A 19,113-nucleotide genomic window follows, 5' to 3' on the forward strand; every position below is an offset into this window, starting at 1 on the left:
GATTATGTTGTAATATTTGGCATCTGGTCTCCTTTCCCACGCACTGCCAGACCGGAAGTGTTAGCTTTAGCCATTACGCTTTTTCAGCTAATGGCTGCAGGCTTGCCATCTAGTGGCTTTGGCAGCACAGATATGCAAGTTACTTATCGAAACTCACTTTCAGATGTGCCAGATAGTCACTTTGATTCAAAATGAGCCAAAATACTAGCGTATATGATCCTATGATGCTGCTTTTTGCCAACTCATTCAATGCTGTGAAATTAAAGTTTTTATGGCTTCTCATTGTTTATGTAAAAGGTGAGCTGATGAAGACTTATTCACTTTAAATGGTTTAGACATCACAACAAAACAACCGCATTTCACATCATTATTGGGTGCTTTAAAATAATTGTATATACATAACAAAACTGCATGATTACGTAAACAAACAAGTGAACTGAACCAGTTAATTGAAACAAACTTTCTGGAAGAACCAGTTCACAGAAAATAATCGAATTTCCGCATTGCCTGAGACTATGGATTATAGGTAATGATGTAAATGATGATCAGTTTCTCGCACAGACCGATTGTTTACATTCATAAAACCTCAATATATCATCAGGAGTCATGGCTATAAATTTTGTGGTCCTTGAAATTTTTTATTATTATTATTATTATTATTATCAAAAAACAATAGCTGCGGACTTGTATTTTATGAATCACTAAAAAAATCTTCTTTACTGTTCTATTCAACAAAACATCACATACATCTTGGATGGTCTGAGGGTGAGTGAAACAAATTTCAATTTTTGAGAGAACTATCGCTTTAAGGAAAACAATATGATGCCATGATATAACAAGTTCATTCACGCCTTAAAGAGAACAGCCCAAAAAATGGAGTGCAGCTAGAATAAAACAAGGTATTTCAAATTGTGTGGAATGATAGTGTTTCTGCCTACAGAAATGCCTTAAAAACTGCAAGATCTGCTTACTTTTCGACTTTTTGTCCCCAACTAATCAAGACACACAAAAAACAAACAAAAGAAGGGGACTGAAAGGGAAATTGACAGAAAAATAGAAATCAAAAAGAAAATGGATTGTCAGAAAATCTGGAAGACGAATTTAATAAAACTATCTGAATACATGCAAAGCACCTGTGCATCTGTGACGTGCGCCTCTTACCATGTGGTAATGTTATGCTGGCACCATCAATTATGGCTTGAGCAAGCTCATGGTCATTGCTTTCAAAGGCCTGGGCAGCTGCTTTAAGCGCATCCCAAATTTCCTTGCGGCCTTCAAAAGCCGGTGCCGTATCCCAGAATTCATCACGCTTGCTGCGCAGCTGCCCATCGGTCATTGGATAGTCGCTCTTCCATTTGGGCTTCTCTCTCTTCAGGGGCTGGTTTCGCCCCAGAGCAACTGCAAAACAGAGACAAAAAGGTCAAGATCCAATAGGATGTTCAAGATATGTACCATCACTGTAGCCAACAATGTAATAAAGCAAATGATCTAAATGTGAATGCCTGAAACCTCCTTAACTCTGGTAAAAGCACTGTAATATAGTGCCACAGTTCTTGTGACTTATATAAAATGCTAGTGTAGTGGACAGCACATTCCACATTCCTCTCTAACCACAATAGTGGACAAAGGTTTCCTGCATTTTGATTGGATCTTGTAGGACTAACATAAGCAAACTATCCAACGCTATCTGATAAAGATGCTAGGACAACAGCCAGACACCTCTTAGAGGGCAAGACGACGACCTTTGGCACCAAGCCTGGGAAGGGCAGGACTTCTCATTGGTCAAAATTCAGTTTCTGCCCTTCACCCACCTCGAGACTGATTCCTAAGGTTTGACCTGTGACTGCCATAAACATTCCTTAGAACTTCTGGATGCAGCAGCAGTGGGTCACAGAGAGATCAGAGATCCATCCAAATCCATGTTTTCAAACTATGTTTTCAAACCTTAAAACTGATTAAAACTACAACACACCCATCTCATATTTATTCAGAGAAATAAGTATTCTGAGTGACAGCAATGTGTAGTGCAACATCTTACACAAACTCAGCTGTTAAATGGACAAATGAATGCATGGATGACGGTTCAATCTTTTTCGATAATATTTGGATTTAATGTGTTTATAACATTGTCAAAGGTATTCTGGTTGTGGTTTGGTAAGTGAAAACTGCACCGGTAAAATTTTAGTGACACTTTTCTAAATGTGCGTTTGGACCACGCAAATACGTTCCACAGGAGGAAAGGACAAACCATGTCCCCCGCTCTGATGGAAACAGTCAATCACAGCTAGGGCTGTGTATTAGCAAGAATCTGGCGATATGATACGTATCACGATACAGGGGTTGCGATACGTTATATTGCGATACAATGCGATACTGTAAGCAAGGCGATATATTGGGATATTTCTTATTTTAGGAATAGGATATATTTTTAGGAAAGCGGTCATTAAGATTATACCACTATATGCAAACCTTAGCAATAAATAAATAAATGAATAAAAATTGTTTAACCAGAACACACTGGGATCTGCATTTGCAATAATCAGTCCCTGTAACATTCAACATTATTGAACCACTTTTTGTGCAGTATGAGTCAAGAGAGAAAAATTTCTTGCAGGATTCTTTAGTTAAATGCATGTATAAAATGTATTTTATAAAAAAGACCATATATATTTTTAGATCCTGCTTTAAAAGGTTCACCGTTTAAGTTTACAATTGCAATATACAATGTCATAACATTCTGATCTGAACAAAAAATTGCATCTGCTTAGTATCAATGAAAAATAAAGTGCTTGCAGGATTCCTAACGAAAACAAAACAATTGTAAAACAACAAAATAAATACAGATGCTGAACATTCTCAGAACCTTTCAACTTGGATTTCACAGGTTTTTCAGTTTATGTATTTATGAATGAATGAATGAATGAATAAATGATGCATTTATATAGCGCTTTTATTGCGCTTTTATTGTGCGCTTTACAATCATGTGGGGGTCTCTCCTCAACCACCACGCGAACACCGCCCCAACTGCACGAAACGCCCCCAACACGAGAGAAAGCGGCAGCCGCGCAGCGCCCCTGCCTCACCCCGCGCGAAGGCTTTTCACACGGGATGCGGCAAGCGACGTAACCGAGGTGGCACCCGTACCGCTGTCCCGGGGCAGACATTACCACAAAAGCCCAAATGACGCCACACTTCAGCTTTGTACACTGAAACGAGAGCTGGAACAATTCATTCATCCTCCATTACTGGCAGCAAACTAGCCTATATAAACGTTAACATTAGTGGATGATGCAGATGCAGCACATCCTGAATCTCCACCGGATGGACCGAGTTCGGAGTCTCTAGCCAAGAGGCAGAAGACACACAGACATTTGCAACAAGGTTAAGCTCCAGCGAGCAAACCTTCACTTCAAGGTAATTTTGCTTGTGTGTTCCAGGCAAAGACTTTCTGCGCCTACTCCAGGGCCAAATTTGCGTGTTCCAGATCTTAGGACCCTTTGGACCCTCCAGGAGATCAGCATCCTACAGTGCTTCTTGTTCAAGGCTGTTGAAACAGATTCCTGCTCCCCACTGCATTGTTACCAGCACAACCAGTGGAAGATTTTTTTAATTTACATTAGATATTATATGGCTAATTGCAATTGATAACAAATAATCTTTCACGTATTTGATGCATATTAAGGTTCTTCACCTTATTTGTTTCAGAGTAGCGTCAGTTTCTCTTTGTGTAAGATAACGTAACTCTGCCATAGCAACACCCAACTGAATCCCTTGCATTTCATGCATCTTATGCACTATTGCTTTTTCATTCATGGTATTCATTTAGTAGCTGTAATTACTCTAATCTATCTTTCGTTAATAAAATTTATTTTATTACACGTGTCTTCCTTGTGTTGATGATACAAGTTAGACATCCCACCAATCTTTCTTATGTGATGTACTCGTAACCACACCTTAAGTGACACATGATCCAAATATCATAACATCACTGGTGACGCGAGTACCCATCACAAGGCTCATACACAGACACACAAATTCACTCACTCAAACCTACGGGAAATTTAGAGTGTCCAATTCTTCTATGCTGCATGTCTTTGTAATGTGGGGGAAACCGGAGCACCCGGAAGAAACCCACACAACACAGGAAGAACATGCACAACAAAAGACATGTTCAATAAATACATTTATTAGGCCTGTCAAATGATAACAACTTTGTCCATGGCTTAACCAATTAGATTTTAGAGACAGAACTATCCAAGTCATCCTTGATGAGCTGATAACATATGGAAGAAACTGAATGTGTTTAATGAAAAAGCATGATTTGCTCTCCATGGGTAACAGCAACATCAGCCTGTCAGTAACACCAGCTCCTTGAATAGTGGGTAAATAGGCTAAATATGGTACTTGATGAATGTAGCATATTAATAGCAAAAATAAACTAGCAGCATGGTCGGAAATTAACAAGGGCTTGGGACAAAAATGTCCCTCAACTTTAAGATATATATATATATATTAAATAATGAATAAGGTACCTGAAAAATTATTATAAAACAATTATCATCATCACTATTATAAACCAAATGTTGATTTAATTTACTTAATTGTTAAGTATTGTAAAAGTTAACTGACAAAGAAAATCTATTTTTGACAACCTCATTTTACAGCATTTTTACAAGTGCCTAAAACCTTTAAGACTACTGTAGCTTTGCAGGTAGGTTTCTTGAAACATCTTGGAGACATTGCCACAGTTCTTCTGGATTTAATCTGTCTCAGTTTGATCAGATCTCTGTGTGGAACACTGGCTGTTGTCAGACTCCTTGTGCAAATTTTAATTATTTCAATTAAATGGCAAAGAAATTGTTTGAAAATGTAAACTGACATTTCCTACTGACACAAGATAGAAATAACTGACTTAAAACCATTTTTAGCTGGTGAAATTAGCGTTCTAACAATTATGGCCACCACTGTAACATGATGCAATCGACTAGGGTTCGAATCTGTCTTTTTCCAAGCTCGATTTTCTTCCTTTTCTCATCACATATCACATCGGAAATGTGGAAAAAAAAAATAATAATTGTCTAATGAGTGTTTAATAATAACGTATTAATTGGATAGGTTTAGTGTTGCTACAGGCATACCCGGATTAACACACTAATACACTGTGACCTGACTGAATCGCAGTTCTTTATATGCATACAAAACGAACAGTTAATGATACAATACAGACAGAATAAAAAATGTATGTATCTGTATCTCTTCCAGCTTAATAATATATATATATACACAAAACATGAAAAATATTTTAAAAGTCTAGTCATTATCTTAATCACTTGGTGCCCCTTATTGACTGGTGCCCCAGGGCACTCACCCAATCCTGGATTATCTGTGGATAATCCAGCCCTGGCTACAGTAAATCCATTATAAATATTAATTTGTAGATCGAAAAATATTCCAACTGGATTGCTGTCACAGCGTTTCTCCTGTTTTCCGCATCAATGTTGTTGAGAATGTCAGCACTTCTTTAAACTAGTTGAAATCAACTGCGGAATCTGTGGTTTGTATCGAAAACCTCTGCTCCAAATTCGAAAACACTTCTCACAGTGCTGTTTAGTGGTCGCCTGATTGAGACCTGTCAGCGAGTAAATGCATTTGTTCTCATAATTTAATGAGTTTATTCAACATTTTATTTTGACTTTTTCCTCAAAATTTTATGAATTTATTCTCAGCATTTTATTTCAATTTTTTTCTCCAAAAATATAGAGGTTTTCATGTAATTTAATGAGCTTATTCTCAACACTTTATTTTGCCTTTTTTTCTTGAAATTTTCAAGTTTTAAGTTTTCTCTCTATAATGACTTTAATCTCGAGATGGTTAGATTTTTTTTATTATTGCTTGGCCCTAATCCTCTTCCGTACCATAATTATTTGTACCCTTAGAAATTCTTATGAGTAAAATATCTCTAAAAGTATATTTCCATTCTTTAGCACACCGGAGTGACTAGTAGAGGACAAACGTGGACAAACTTTGATGTTGGCTTCTCGGGCAGCCTTGATAATCTTTCGTCAGCACGCAGGAGTGGCCGATCCGAGCGGTGATAGATCAGTCATCTGTCCCGAGCCTCTTTCACACTGGCCTCTGGCCATCAGACATTATTAGACATTATCATTGTAGACATTATCAGTCATTATTGTGGAGACCTGAACTGGTAATGATAAGATCTGTTGGTTTAGCTTGGCAAAATATTGCATTTATTTGTAAATGTAAGTATTTTTAAGAGAGAGCATGGAGTTGAAAGATTTCTTATCCTGCAGCTCCCTCTAGTGCAGTGATCCTCCAGGGGGGGCGCGAGATAACTTAAGACTATAAGTATATTTATATTAAATTCACCAATTTTATGATTAATATAAAAAAAAAAAATTTAAAATCAAGATGAAAAAAATAGCAGCACCACCTCTCCCGTACGTATTCTGTGATATTATTCTGTGTTTCGGAGCAGCTCAAGCTGTTTCTCATCGCGCTGAAATACAGACTGAACAGCGGCTCAAAACACCCGACCACTGCATTTTTTTTACAGCTCTTGGTTGGATAAAATAACCCAGTATTGCACTAGCAAGGTTTGGGTGAATGACGATTGTAATCAAGGTAAGGACGATTAGTGACATACAGCAGTCGTGCATTATGCGCATGTTTATCTGTTATTATTGATGCGCAAACAAACTGTGTATGTGCGCTCTTGGCACATCCAAAACATCGTATTTCTGCTTTAACAGTTCAGTATATTCACATTGTTGTCAAAATTAATGTACAGCTAGTGTTTTGTAACGGATGCTCACCGAAGAAGTGTGTTTTGGAGAAGTTAGTGAGGATCAGTGATGTTTATGTAGGCCTATGGGTATCAGACGCTCCAAAAAGCTTGTTCTGACCAGTGGTGGACAAAGTACACAAATCAAGTACTTGAGTAAAAGTACAGATACGTATAATAAAATATTACTCCAGTAAAAGTACTGCTTTTTCAATTTTACTCGAGTGAAAAGTACAAAAGTACTCAATTTATGCATTTAGTACTGATAGATTTATTTTGCAATTTTATATAGACTACTTTATTTAATTTTATATTACCACATATTTTTATAATTAAAATAGCTATGATTTTCTCAAAATAACCACTATATGGAGGCAAGATATATATTTTGTTGTTGATATGGACTACGCTGATGAGAGTGATGTAGTAATGTTCACTGTGAAGCTTACACTGCGATGTATGTGAGAGAAAACAGATTTGACAATCTAATTTTCACCAGTAAAAAAAAAAAAAAAAAAAAAAAAAAAAAAAAAAAGAAAAGTGTTTTGCAGAACGTCAGTTATATATGACATGAGAATTAGGCCTGAAGTTAGGAAGAACATTTTAAAGAAAATATAAGTATAGTTTCATAATGATTTTTTTCTTCTCAAACCTTGTCTGTGGTGTACAAACACCCCTGGCCAAATGCCCCCAGGGGGCATCACTTCCAACTTTGATAATTACTGTAGTTACCATGTTCTGAACATCACATCCTTTCTTTTTCCCTCAGATGTAATCTATCTAGGTGGCTGAATAAAAATATTTGGACTTTATATCTCAAAAAATACCTAAACTTAGCACCAGCAAGCTTGTTAGCTAGACAGTTAGAATCAGCTAACAATACTTACTTATTTTCAGTATGGTTATAAATAAACATTCATACCCATCTACTAGGCTAGATGAGCTAAATAATATAAAAGTTTATACTGTTGATAAACAATATAATAACAGACGTCACATAGGGCTAAATGCGTAGCATTTTAATAACACTGCTAACAGCAGCAGGGAATATGAACGTACATGAGTGGTTTTATTTAATCTGTGTTATTTTAAAAATGTTTCTTTTTTTTTTTTTAATCTAAAACAGAGAAACTGACATTGATCTGTCTGCATTCCAGCATTTCAGTGGGCTTAAATAGATCACCCTTTACAGCAGATTTAGTTCACAAACAACTGACAGTTTTGACCTAAATATGATTTTCAGTTACAATAATTAATCCTAAAATTCAACATTAATAACTTTTCGCGGCATCAGACCAGGATCATTCCAATTCGTGAATGAATTGTTTGTTGCGATTTGCAAAACGATTTCACAGGTTCATTGAAAAGAATCAGTTTGTTCCTGAATCAGACACCGCTTCTGCATCTCAGAGTTGGAGCATGTGATGTATTATAAAGAGTAACGATACTGTATGTTTTATGAAATGTAGTGAAGTAAAAGTTACTCAAAATAAAACTACTCGAGTAAAGTACAGATACTTGAAAAAATCCCTTTAGTACAGTAATAAAGAAGTTTTACTTTGATACTGACCACCACTGGTTCTGACAGAGGACCTGGCTGCTGACATCGAGCCGCCTTCAGATCGCTGAGTTTGCACACATTTAGAATGGTTTCATTTTTTGTTTGTATTTTGGTGTTTAATGATTCTGAATAGATCCGTATAGTGGCTATATGGCATCTCCCTGTGGTCTTTTTTGGTATGGCAGGTTGACTTGTGCTTATTTGTTAATGTTACGGTATAATCTAGCTTCACATATTTAAGTACTTGTAAAAAATATCTGCAGTGACATTCTTGCTAAGTAATTTTGCAAATATAAAACACTGTTTAAGTCTATCTTGAATTTGTTTAGTTTAAAAATAATTAAATGGAATTACAAAAGGTAATAGAATATTTTTATTTTATTTTTAAAGAAAAGTTTGGAGGGGGGGGGGGGGCTTGAAGTATTGACTCAGAGAGGAGGGGGGCCTTGGAGTAAAAAAGCTTGAGAACCACTGCTCTATTGGACTGCAATTGGCCTCTAGAGGGGGCATTTTTGCTCAGAAAATATAAGTCTGGGAATTTTTAGATTTTTTTTAAATGATTTATACAAAAACTATAAGTGAAGTGAAGTGAAGTGACATTCAGCCAAGTATGGTGACCCATACTCGGAATTCGTGCTCTGCATTTAACCCATCACGCGTGCACACACACAGCAGTGAACACACACACCCGGAGCAGTGGGCAGCCATTTTATGCTGCGGCGCCCGGGGAGCAGTTGGGGGTTCGGTGCCTTGCTCAAGGGCACCTCAGTCGTGGTATTGAGGGTGGAGAGAGCGCTGGACATTCACTCCCCCCACCTACAATTCCTGCCGGCCGGAGACTCGAACCCGCAACCTTTGGATCACGAGTCCAACTCTCTAACCATTAGGCCACGACTTCCCCATATAAGTCTGATCAGTCTGAAAAGATACAGCAACAAACTACATACCTGTGCCGAGCTTGGGCTTGTAGCATTTAAGCCCTAGGAGGTAGAGTATTAAAAAATTTAGTCACAACCTGACCAGTCTAGGGTTGGTAAGGCCAGTGACAAGAATAAAATTAAAGAATAACCTGGCTCCTCTCCTGTCCGAGCTCACAATGACCACAATAGAGGCTTCGTTCACAAGCTGAAAAGTTAATTATTTTATAAATCATTAATTAGTAGAAGCATATAACTTCGGAAGGGGATCCAGGCCAAAATAACAAACCAAAAGTTCAAACTAACTAAAGGTTTAGAAAAGTAAAAATTTCCTAACAAAGAAAATCCCCAAAAAGAAACACAGGAGTCTTTCCTAACTCCCTAGCTGGCCAAAAACCAGGAGAAAACGGTTCACAAAATAAAAGGCAATCTCCAACCTACTGCTTCGGAAATAACAAATAATTATTTACAAACAAAAACTCTTGTGTGGGGAATAAAGCGTAGAGCTTAATCTTTGTCGCTTGAAAACATAACTCCGCAGCACAACTTAAAAGACTACTTACACATTTTTTCAATGGCAAGTCAACAATGTCATTATTCAACAACACTACAAAACAATTAAAGTTGTCTGGGGCAGGAGACAGAGGACGAACGTAACAACACCCATGGCAGAGCTTCACGACACGCACACTACAGAAGCTCTCCAACATTCTCAGCATTCAAACGCTCCCACTCACAACGCAAACTCCTGCAGCTGGTCCCAATCAAGCATAGTCAGAGGGGGGGGGGGGGGGGGGGGGGGGGACTGTGCATCTGTAGCACGCAATACAACATATACAATACATTGCAAATGCAAATAAATACAAAGTATAACTTGCGTCCAGCGACGACATACCCCCACCCTTAAGTAACAAAATCTTAACTCCTCCCACCTTACCTATACCTAAACCTACCCGTCTCCACCCCCTGATCCCTAAACCCACCCATTTCCACCCCTAAACATACCATCTCCACCCCTTAGATGTGGATCTAACCCCGCCCCCTGGATCTTTGTTCTGTAGTGAGGGGCTACATGATTTGAGCCGGATTCAGACCCCGAGAACATTGAACAAGAGGATCGTGCAGAACTTTTTCACGCATAAATACTGCAAGACATAATGTGGTAACGTTATTGTTGTTTTTTGGCTAAATCACGTTTTAGATGGGATGTCAACAACCGCTTAAAAATAACTGCATTTACTATGTACAGATAAGTGCAACGGTAATATGTATAATGTTTGTTCTTTAACTCTAACATTACAACACGAATTGCACTGAAACTGTTATACAGCTGAATTTATTTATACCATAGTCCAGTGTTTCCCAAAGGCACCCTATTTGTGGCAGCATATATATGCAAATTCATTCTCTGTCAGCAGGAAGCGCTGTTGGAGTATAAATGAAAACCTTCAAATATTGAATAAAACACATATAACAAATACATTAAAACTATAATTAAAATGCCCCATTCGGGACAAGATCACAGGAATCAGATAAGCCCTTTACACAATCTGACATGGCTGCAGTTGGAATTGAACTGCGGGTTTCGTCTGGCCAGAGGAAAACTGGCCCCTCAACAGTCTGGTTTCTCCCAAGATTTTTTTCTCCATTCGGTCACAGACGGAGTTTTGGTTCCTTGTCGCTGTTGCCTCTGGCTTGCTCAGTTGGGGACACTTAATTTCTAGCGATTATCGTCGATTTGATTGCACAGATACTATTTAAACTAAAGCTAGACAATGCTTTATTAATGCCAAAAATGAAAATGTAACAAGTACATAACAACAGGAACAAATAATAATAACAACAACAAAAAAAAGACATAGATCACGAAAATAAAGTGCCAGAGGGAAGAAAAAAAAAAGAAAAATTATACAAGGTTAAACATTGAAAGCAATCTTTGACTTTTCAAAGACGTTTTGTTTTTTATGCCCATCAAAGACAAAACATAGGAATTATAGTCTACTAGAAAAATAGACAGTAACGGGATCTTACCCAAAAATTTGCATTTGTGAATAAAAAATTTACCAAGAATCATAAACAAATTAACAACGTACTGAATATGAGAATTTGGATTATGATAGAGAAAAATAATATTAAATGTGTTAATACATATTTTGTCATTTGTTTTTTCTGAGAGATAGGTACATAACTCATTCCAAAAAGCTTTAACACAAACACATTCACAAAAAAGATGTACAATTGTCTCTTCAGCATCACAGAAAGTGCATTTATCTTCTATGTTATGGATATACTTATTGAGTACACTATTACAGGGGTAACATCTATGTAATATTTTAAATGTAACTTCTTTTATCTTGTTTGTTAACAAATATTTGTGTGGAAGAGACCAGACCACTCTCCAATTAATATTGTATAACGCCATCCACTTGAAAGATGATACTGGAATAGATTTTCTGTTCAAAAGATTACGAACAAAATGGTTATTGAATTTGTCATCAGTAATCAAAATCCCTTCAATTGAAATAGAAGTGTTATATAAAGATGTAGGACTATAAGTTTGCTCTCCTTTCAAGAGAGTTTTTATACCACTAGGAATGGCGTTGAATACAATATTATATTCCTTTAACGAAGCCCCAAAAACAAATTTTCTGGAGAATTCTTGAAATGAATAAAACTGACCACAGTCATCCATCAGCTGACTAACAATATATACGTTGTTTAAATACCATTTCTCAAAAAACAATGATTTATTTCTGTAAATAATATTCTGATTATTCCAAATAAAACAACGGTGAGGTGAAAAATTATGTTTGTAAATCAGTAACCATGATAAAACCTGTTGGTGAAATTTTGCTAATTTAATGGGTAGTTTACCAAGTGAGAAGGGGCACTGCAACAAAAATTCAATACCTCCAATTTTCTTAAAAACAAAATTAGGAAATACATTCCATATAGAGTCTGTTTTTTTAACAAATCTTTTTAACCAATTTACTTTTAACACATGGTTAAATAGGGTAAAGTCAACAACTCCAAGACCTCCATCACTAATCCTATTTCTTAGAACCTCCTTTTTAATTTTGTGTGATTTATTTTTCCATATGAAATTATATAATAATTTATCTAATAAGGAACATAATGACTTGGGACAATCCATTACAGAAAAGAGATAAGAAACTCTTGATAGACCCTCTGCCTTTGATAATAAAACACGACCAGTATGAGATAAATATCTTGCCAACCAAGAATTGAATTTCTTTTTAATTACATCTTTAATAGGGTTTAAATTAATTTCTGTTATAACCATATTTGAATTCAAGGATACTTTTACTCCCAAATAATTAATTACATCTTTAATTTGAATTCCACAGATCGCTGTTTTATCAATATTTTTTAAAGACAATATTTCACACTTTGAAATGTTGAGAGAGAGGCCAGAGACCTCAGAAAATTCTTGAATGGTCTCCAATGCTTTAGGAACTTCCGATTGATCTTTTAGGAAAATTGTGGTGTCGTCTGCAAATTGGGAGATTTTTATTTCTTTATCATGAATTCTAATACCTTTAATCATATTATTCTGGTTGATCATTACATTTAAAACCTGAGTAACTATCAAAAAAAGAAAGGGTGAGATAGGGCAACCCTGTCTTATTCCTCTGTGAATAGGAAATTTAGGTGTTGTTCCAGAACAAAGTTTAACACAACTACTTCCTCTTACATATAATGTTCTCACTGCATGGATAAAATAATTATTAAAGTCAAAGAATTGTAATACACTAAAAATGAAATTATGGCTAACTGTATCAAAGGCTTTTTGGAAGTCTAAAAACAATTATAGCAGGGTCCAAAACCAAATCACGATAATCAATCAGATCAAGAACTAATCTTACATTGTTTGAAATCTGACGTGCCTTCATAAATCCTGACTGGCACTCATCAATCAAATCATCCAGGCCATATTTTAGTCGTTTTGCCAGAACAGATGCCAAAATTTTATAGTCGTTATTTAATAATGTGATTGGGCGCCAGTTATCAATCAAAAGAGTGTCTTTATGGGATTTTGGTACTAGAGTAATAACACCCCCTCTCTCATTGATGGAGGTAGGCATCCATTGACAAATGATTCTTCATACACTGCCAATAAAAATTTAGATAAAGGGTCACAAAAAGTTTTATATAGCTCTGAAGTTAACCCATCACTCCCTGGAGATTTGTTATTTTTCAAGTTATTAATCCCTTCTTTAACTTCTTCCAATGATATATTTTTTGAACATATAGAATTAAAATCATTACTAACAGTTTTTATTGAAGTAACAGAATTTAGAGTAGGAAAAGGGTCAATAACATTAACATCCTTTTCATACAATTTACCAAAAAATTTTGTTATATGGGATGAGATAAGAGTTGTATCCTCACAGACAGCACCATCAATTTTAATTTTCCTAATCGCATTTACCTCCACCCTTCTTTTTTCAAGATTAAAGAAATATTTACTATTTTTTTCTACCATCTCTAACCACTTCTTTCTCGATCTAATAAAGGCCCCCTTGGCTTTTTCTTCATATATTTTGTTAAGTTTATTTTGAAGTTTATTCAAAGTGGCCTGATCCTCAACAGTTAAAGTGTCTCTCTCCATTAAATTATTAATTTCAGCTGAAATTTCAATTAAGTCTGCCCTTCTTTTAATAGCTATTTTTTTACCATAGGTCCTAACAGCACACCCTATTTCAAATTTCAAATGTTCCCATTGTTTACCAAATTCACCATAATTAATTGCAGAGTTCCAGTGATTTTGGATAAGTCTTTCTATAATGGATTTCAAGTCTTCAAAATTTAGCAATGAATTATTGAGTTTCCAGTATCCTCCACTAATTCTAGGATCCTTACGCCCAGACAATGCAATTTTAAGGCTTATAATTTTATGGTCAGTTAAAGCAGCAGGCAATATAGATGTTTCTAAAATAAAAGGTTCTAAGTCTGAGGAAACCAACCAAAGGTCAATACGCGACTGTAATGAGAAAGTTTTGTTGCTCCAAGTAAACTGTTTAGTTGAGGGGTTTTTTACCCTCCAGATATCAATCAAGTCAAGGCTGTAACTTAAACGTAAAAGATCACTGGATTCACTGTTTGCTCTAGGAGGAAATCTATCCATTGAACCATTCATGACCAAATTAAAATCACCACCAATTATTAATTTAGCATTAGGGTTATTACTCATGGCAGAATTAACACGGTCTTCAATTTCACCTAATAACAAAGTGTTTGCATCTTTTGAACAGTACCCATAAACATTAACAATAATGAATTTACAATCATTTATATCAATCAGTAGCATTATCCAATGACCTTTAGAGTCACCCTTGCTCCATACACATTTTCCAGGGAAAGTATGTGACAAAATTGCAACTCCACCAGAGTGACTCGACCCGTGAGCTAACCACATCTCACGTCCCCATTGGTTTTTCCAAAATTTAAAATTCTCAGGGCACGAATGAGACTCTTGAATGAAAATTAAGTCGCTTTTGCATTCTTTGCAAAAAAGAAAAAAAGCTTTTCTTTTGACCAAGTTCCTCAAACCTCTGGCATTAATGGAACATAATTTCAAAGTCATCAAACGTCAAAAAAACAAATAAAAAGAGTCAAAAAAGAACAAGAAAGCTTAGCTTTTCTCCTTCTAAATTTTGAACATATAGGCAAACAGCCATTAAATGATTGTAAACGTATCAAATATAGAAGTGCTTATTTTCAGTAGAATCATCCTTGATTTTACTCAAACACTAGCAGGAATCAGGAAGTATCCATTTTTTCTGGAACGATTTCTTTACCGGCAACGTATGCTTTAGAGCCGATGAAGTAAGCCTTTTTTCCTTCGTTGCGTGCTTTTTGTACATAAGGCCAGAGTAGAGCACGGGATCCTTTTTCTTCTTTTGTCAGGTCTTCTCCGAAGCGTATTTTGCGTTCTTTCAGGTATTCGCTGTTTTTCGCACTCTTCCAGATGAAGTCTCTCACCCAGCGCAGTGCAAAGAGGATGATAATGGCCCTCGCGCGACCGGACACCGGCCTGCCCAATCTATGAGCAACATCCACCGCCTCGCTCAGGTACCACTCCTTTGCAGATCTCTGTCACTTTGATCTTGACATTTTCAGTTTCCGTTTCTGGAACTCCGTATAGTCGTAGGCACCACCGCCGTTTGTAGCGCTCAGCTTCCACGATTCTGTTTTCCAACTGAGATATCGTTGTTGCTTGTTCGGAAACTTTAGCTGTTAGTTCGCCTTTACACTTCTTCAGGTCCACAATTTCTGCGTTGACAAAAAGTAGTGACGATTTCAGCTCTTCAATGGTGTTTGAATTCGTTTTTATCATTTCTTCAAGGGAGTCTGCTCTTTTGTTAAGGGCTGTGATAATGTTCTCTTGAAGCTCGTGTAACGAGAGATCAGCTTTTGGTTTTTTGGACGCTGGGCTATTTGTCGGTGTTCCGGCGAGGAGAGGTGGAAATGATTCAGAGCTAAAATCCAGTTCTTTTGAAAGATGCTTTTTGCCACTTAGACTTTTTGGCTTGTTAGATTCCGCAGGATACGAGTGGTCCAATTTCTGGATACCTTTCTTGCTTTTTTCATTTGCACCACTCATTTTTGCGATGTTAATTGCGGTTAACTTTCACTGATTTGCTTCTGATTTTTCTCTTTTTAGGATATCAAGTAAAGTGTTCAAGCGTTCCAACGATTCAAGCACTTAAAAAAAACTAGGTAATCCGTTTAAAACAACATTTTGAAGGAGTAATGGCCAAAGCCTATATAGAGAAACTTACAACACGTGTGTCTTCGGCGCCATCTTCCTGCGCCCCCCCAAGATTCTAAATAAAGGTGACTTGACTTGGAGTGGGAGAGACCGAGGTTTCCCCGGTAACGCTGTACACAAAGCAGTGCTCCGCTCACATGCAAGATGAAATATGACATCCAAAATTTTCTGAAGACAGTCGGTTTCCTTCAGAAATACAGTGATATAAGAACACCTGCACCGGGTTTTAATTTTGAAATGTGCAGTGCTCATGTTTATTCAACGAAGTCAAAGCCTTTTAGAAAATCCATTTGTGGCGGTCAGTTTTGATATTGTGGTGGGCGCCACAAAGAAATCAATGTATTGGAAACACTAGTCTCATAATTGAAGTGTAAATTCTGCAGATTACATCATTGTCCAGTATTGTTCTGTCAGCAATTTATAAAAATGTTTTCATAATTGTAACATACATATTTACATAAATAATTATTCAGGTGCATGTGTTAAAACTTGCGAAAACTTGAAGCAGCACTTCGTCGTTGTCTTGCCTGATGCACTGAACCAAGCATTCTAACCATGACCTTGCCCCTCCCAGCCCCCAACATTCATTCATTCATTCAGGTGCATTTCACATTCTGAAGGCCATCACTGTATATTGCATGAACGCATCAGGTTTGTCAAAAGTGGAGATCTCGGAAGCACGCGGTGTCAACGGTACCTGCCAGTAACCTTTAAGAAGGTCAAGCTTGGTTAAATAGCGTGAAGAGCCCACTCAGTCAATGCAATCTTCTATTCCGGGAAGGGGGAGAGAGTCAGCTTTGGTTCCATTATTTACATTGCGGAAATCAGCACAGAACCGAAGGGAGCAATCAGATTTGGCCACAATAATGCAAGGCAAACTCCATGGTCTCTGACTGGCGACAGCAAAACCATTACGCACCAAGTTCGTACTTAACTTCATCTCTCATTACTTGATGTTTACATGGGTAAGCATGCTGTTTGATGGGTATGCTTTGACCCACATTGATGTCATGCACATGAACTACACACTGGTTTTCCCTTCTACCTTTCATTGCAAAAACACTTGAACGAGCTGTGTTCACCAAGTCTCTGCCTTTCTCACCCAGAACAACCTCCTCGACAGCAACCAGTATGGTTTCAGAAGTGGACATTCAACCGAGACTGCCTTGCTTTGAGTTGTTGAAGCAAAGATTCCAAATCTTCAATATTTATCTTGCTGGATCTGTCCGCTGCTTTTGACACGGTTAACCACCAGATCCTCCTGCCAACCCTAGTGACAAAGGGCATCTTAGGAACCGCACTCCAGTGGTTTGAGTCTTACCTCTTAGATAGGTCCTTCAAGGTATCTTGGAGAGGGGTGAGGTGTCCAAGTCACCCAAGCCTCAGTTCTTGGACCACTTCTCTTCTCTGTCTACATGGCATCATTAGGCTCTGTCATTCAGAAGCATGGCTTTTCATATCACTGCTATGCATGCTGATGACACTCAACTCAACCCCTCATTTCATCCTGATGATCCGATGATAGCTGCTCGCCTCTTAGCTTGTCTAACAGACATTTCTTGCTGGATAAAGGACCATCACCTTCAACTCAACCTTGCCAAGACAGAACTACTTGTGGTTCCATCAAACCCATCATTTCACATCAACCATAACTCCTTCAAAAACAGCCAGATACCTTGGAGTTATGATTAATGATCAGCTGACTTTCTCAGACCACATTGCTAAAACTGCAGATTTGCTTTATTCAATATCAAGAATATCAGGTCCTTTCTTTCGGAACATGCTTCACAACTCCTTGTTCAAGCTCTTGTTCTTTTCAGGCTAGACTATTGCAATGCTCTTGGCAGGTCTTTCTGCCAGTTCTATCAAACCTTTACAATTAATCCAGAACATGGCAGCAAGATTAATTCTTAATGAGCTGAAAAGAATGCACGTCACACCTCTGTTTCTCAATTTGCACTGGCTACTACTAGGCGTATGAATCGGCACTGGTTTCACGATTCAATTCAATTATGATTATCATGTCAATGATTCGATTCGATATCATGATGCATCATAATGCATCACGATTTTTTATTAAATTATAAAATGTGTGGAATATGTTATGATAAATTAATTAATAAAAAAATGGCTGTTGCGGACAAGTACATTTTGTTGTAATAAATATGCCTTGGGCATTTATGTTACATGATTCAATTCTAAAGCTTTTGTCTGACAGACATTCTCAGTGAAGTAACCAATACCTGCCTATGTTAATAAGCCACAAAGCTTGCCATTAATTTCCTAGAATTCTTTTGATCTTAGAAGATGTTATATTGTTGGCCAGCTAACAGAGAATTCAAGACAGCTGGAAGTTATTCAGAGGCATTTGCAAGGGCATATTCAGGCAGTGCAGAAAATGTGAACTCCATGGTAGAAAGTGTTGAAACTTATGTTTTTCCATAGATAAAGGAATATTTCATTTAAAAAAATTATAATTTAAACCTTTATGCATTTCTTTCTTCTGCATAACACAAAAGAAGATGTTTTAAAGGAGTCATCGGATGCCCATTTTCAACAAGTTGATATGATCAGACCTGCAAACTCAAAAAAAAGGTGACAGTGTTGGGGGGGGGGGGGGGTGCAGAATGGGCGACGCCGACACTGTGAACGCATTAGCCTTGCACGTTCGCCAGATTCTAAATAGACATTGTTTACAAATAATGCGGCGCATGCAATGCAACAAGACGTCAAATTGCTTTGTTACACTGTATTACTCTCGCATCAGCTGTTGTCTAAACAGTCAGATCTACCCACATCAACACATCAAAAATGCTTTAAAAGTAGGGCTACATCCAGCTGACTTGAATGACTGCTGCGCACACGACAACCTCCATAACGTGTCGTTAATCAGGGTAGCTCAGAATTGGAGTAGTAGCCAGAACTCAGGGCCGAGCACCTGGCTTAAGTTAGGGGCTAATGATAAGGTTGCAACCTAAATTGGCTATCTGAAATACTATATCAGGGCTCCAGACAAAAAAAATCGAGTAAGGAGCCA

General features: G+C 37.2%; 1 pseudogene across 1 annotated transcript in view; it reads right to left on the bottom strand.

Moving 5' to 3' along the window:
- Positions 1-19,113, bottom strand: part of LOC306862578 (ubiquitin domain-containing protein 2-like) — a 113,107-nt pseudogene that overhangs the window by 61,846 nt on the left and 32,148 nt on the right. The window contains exon 2 of the transcript XR_013786083.1: positions 1,162-1,398. The product of XR_013786083.1 is annotated as a ubiquitin domain-containing protein 2-like (transcript). The remainder of the gene's footprint in view (positions 1-1,161; positions 1,399-19,113) is intronic.

The sequence above is a fragment of the Barbus barbus genome (assembly GCF_936440315.1).
Source record: "Barbus barbus genome assembly, chromosome: 43".
Taxonomy (NCBI): Eukaryota; Metazoa; Chordata; class Actinopteri; order Cypriniformes; family Cyprinidae; genus Barbus; species Barbus barbus.